Raw genomic sequence first — 4165 nt, 5'->3', positions numbered from 1 at the left:
CGAGCCGGGGGTGATTGACGTTCCGTTCGACCAATGGGCGGTGGCGATTTTGATTCGAAGCCACGCCTTAATCAGTATCAGGTTCGTGGAAATTGTAAAATTCAACAATTGACACCTGTTGGATTTCATCGCTTTATGTCGACATTTTAGTGATTGTAACATTTAGCGAGTATCTTATCTTTCTATCAAATATATTTATGTTCCAAACACATTTCATACCTTTTGTACTGAACAAAATGACAGAAGAATGAAGATTGGTATCGATTTTAACATCGCTAGCTAATAGATAACTACCCCACCCCTTTTCAAATTTCCCCATTGTGGGACGAATAAAGGTTTTCTGATTCTGATAGCTCGCTAGCTACTTAGACAGCTAATAGATAGCTAGCTAAGTAGCCATCAACGGTGACCCGTTTTTAGATGTAACCCCCGGACTTATGTTCAAGTGTTCCTCTATGCAACCGTGACGATAAAGATGCTAACCCATCTTAGCGGAGGCCTCGGCCATGGCGGACATTTTTAACTGATTGTTGTTTAAACGTCGGCTATCGTGTGACATAAACACAGAAAATCTCCACGCGAGACACGCAGCGCTGTGTTGGGCAAGGGGGGATTTTTTTAAATACTTATAAATAAATAAAAGCGACATTAAAATGCTTTGTTTATTTAGCTTGATAGCTTAAAAAGCATTTTGGATCGGATGCAGGTACTTTTTTGGGGGGGGATGGCGGGGTAATGCACTGCAGAGCCAATGAAGTGTCACACATCCATGTGGGATTTATTTGGCTGCATTTTATTAATTTTTTTTGCTAGTCAAATTGACCACTTTTGAAATTTTAAGGGGGCATATTGTGCATTTTTTCCCCCCTCAAACTTTTTTTTCGTTTGAGTATAATTAATTGGATCTCTGGAATGCATCCCTAAGAATATCCACAAGTAACCACACAAACAGTCAAATCAGACAGAACAAAAGAAGTAATCAGATTACCTTCAAGGAGTAGTCCACTGCTCCCCCATTCTTAGAGCAGGGACCAATCAGAGCAAACCTCTGTCCATTGGATAGATTGGATAGGATGTACTTTTATTCATCTCGCAGTGGAGAAAATGACGTTTCACAGCAGCAATGTTATGAAAGGAAGAGGAAAGGAAAGAAAGAAGTAGAAAAACAAAATATAGGAGCTGCTGGAAAGGCAGCCACTCTCACGGCTAATATAAGGTTTTGAACACCGTATTGAATGTTTATGTCATCCTAAAACTCAATCTTCTGTGGGTCCTGGAATTTGAGTGAAAATGACAAAAACCCTGGCACTGCAGTGGACACATTTTTTGCATATCGTCTGGCAGTGAATGAGTTAAAGGACAACCGACACCATTTTTTTAAATTTCCTAACTGATATCAGAAAAACGTTTTATAGCAGCTAAAATACCCAAAACACACAGGCTGATATTTTTAGTCAAATGCAAAACACCAATAAAAATGACTTCAAGTGTGCTGAAACTGCAAAAAATTGAAACCGGAAGTGGCCATTTTCAGAAGGTCCCGCCCCCTTGTTCGTGGTGTCACCCCAAGACGTCTTGCCTTGCTGGAGAATCAAAACAATGGCTTCAGATTTGGATAATATGCTTTCTTGTTACTCATCCAGTTATGAATATGATTCAAATAGTTCTGAAGAGGAAAGCATACATTTTTGCAATCGATTAAAGAATTTATTCTGTGGCCTCCATTTTGAGGCAACATTGAGGGGAAACGTCTCACCGAAAAAGAGGCACAACATGGCGATCTCCTGTGGCCACCTCTGTTTCCACAGGCTGATAAATTCCTTATATGGAGCTTGGACGCCCTCTTCTGGCGGCTTTTTGGGTGCAACATGAGGTTTTCAGACCAAACAAGTACAGCAAAATACATTGACGTGATGGAAGGACCGCTACAATGCTTCTTTTTTTTCGGTCAGGGGCGTTCCTTTAGTGACGTCACGTACGGACTCACCAACTCAAAAACAAGACTTCCGGAATATTCAGCGCGAGTCTTAAAACGTAAAATATAGCGATGGAATCTTATTAAAATACGCTCAGTAAAAGTCATTTGAAGCCATTTTACAAATTATGGACACAACTTATCCGGAGGCGTCGGTTGTTCTTTAACGGGCACACGAAAAGCGGGCAGATTTGAACGGTATCCGTGGACCTCCCTGGTCCTGTGAAGACTGAGACCTTTGATTGTCCCCAGTTCACATTTCCAGCTTTGCTTTGCCAACAAAAATGCTTTGGCGGACACTTTCAACAACCCCACCCCCCACACCGCCTCGGGTTTGACCCATTCTCCAAACACCAACAACCCCCGCGCACGCCTTTTTACCCACCGCGGCGGTTCCATGCCGAGACGGAGCTGTTAATTCAATCAAACCAGCACTACGCTCAATTGGGCATCTATAAGGGCTCAGTATGGGCGCGAGGGGGGCACCCCGCAGAGGGTCTCGGGCACCCTCGTCTACCCCGCGGGGGCTTTTAATTGTAGATGACAGTGTGTAAACATGGCGGTGAATAGCCCGGCGCAGGTGCAGGCCCGTACGCCGATGCTAGCTGGTGCAATAGTTCACACCCGTTGCCCACCCTCCCCACGCCACACTTTGTTTTTGAGCTTCAAGTGTTGCTTGACAGCTTTAAACCGCGGCGAATGGCGGGGTGGGGATCACTTCAGGTGATCTCGTTAACATTCCTTCACACACTCGTGTTTGGAGGGCCTCATCGTTCATGTCTCAGAAGAACGCCGACCTACAGTATCATCATTTGGGCCCTTTGCTCTTACCAGGTGGGAAATTTGGACCCATCCGAATCAGGTCTGGTTGAACAACCCAAAAACTTTTGGTTGATTTTCAGTTTTGATTTCAATGGTAAAAATAATCTACAATAAACAAATAATCTAAAAAAAAATTTAAACTAACAAGTTAATTTTAAAAAAATAAAAGCATTCAAAAATTACATATTAAAAATTTAAAAAGCAAATTAAAAAAAATAAACAATTTAAAAAGAATTAAAAATTAAAATAAAAAAAATACAAAATAAACAATCAAAAAATTAAACAATTAAAAAAAAATAAAACTGAAACAATTTAACATCTTAATATTTTAAATTACAAACATGTAAAATGTAAACTTTTTAAACATGAAGATTAAAAATAAAATAAAATTGTGAAAATGTAAACATGTAAAAATTAAAAATTGTAAATTAAAAATTAAAACTTTCAAAAATGTAAAAGAGAAAAGATTAAAAATTGAAAATTACAATTTAAAATGTAAAAATTCTAAAACATGTAAAAATGTCAAAATGTAAGATATACAAATTTAAAGCTTGAATATATCTAACTAGCTAGCTAGCTAGCTATTAGTTATATATTAGCTAGCTAGCTAGCTAACTTTCTATCTTTCTGAGGTATTCCGGGTTGAGTGAACACTAACTAGCGAGCTGGCTACCTAGCTAGCTATCTATTTGCTATCTATTCACTATCTAACTAGCTAGCCAGCTATCTATCTATTAGTTATCTAGTAGCTAACTAGCTAACTTTCTATCTTTTTGAGTTATTCCGGGTTGAGTGAACGCTGGCGCATGTGGCTGCCGCTGCTCACCCGCAGAAAAACTGATCCTGTGACTGTGAAGTGACCTTGAGAGTTTTGAAAGGCGCTTAGAAATGAAATGTATTATTATTATTATTATTATTATTATAAAAACAAATTGTGAAACTGTAAATATGTAAAAATTAAAAATTTGAAATTGTAAATTGAAAATTAAAACTTCAAAAAAATTGAGAAAATCCAAACATGTTAAAAATTTGAAATTGTAAATTGAAAATTAAAACTTTCAAAAATATACAAAAGTACAAATGTAAAAAGGTAAATATTAAAAATTAAAATTAGAAAATTACAATTCTAAAAATAAAAATTAAAAATTCTAAAAAAATGTAAAAATGTAAAATGTACAAATTTAAAGCTTTAAAATGAAAAATAAAAACAAATTGTGAAAATGTAAACATGTAAAAATGAAAAATTCTACATTGAAAAATTGAAAAATTGAAACTTAAAACGTAAAAAAATTGTGAAAATATAAACATGTAAAAATTACAAATATTAAATTGAAAATTGAAAATTAAAACTTTCAAAAATGTAAAAAG

This window comes from Hippocampus bargibanti, linkage group LG09 (genome assembly GCF_051943395.1).
Source record: "Hippocampus bargibanti isolate YZ-2025 linkage group LG09, ASM5194339v1, whole genome shotgun sequence".
In the NCBI taxonomy this organism is placed as follows: domain Eukaryota; kingdom Metazoa; phylum Chordata; class Actinopteri; order Syngnathiformes; family Syngnathidae; genus Hippocampus; species Hippocampus bargibanti.
This window is presented reverse-complemented; position numbering follows the sequence as displayed.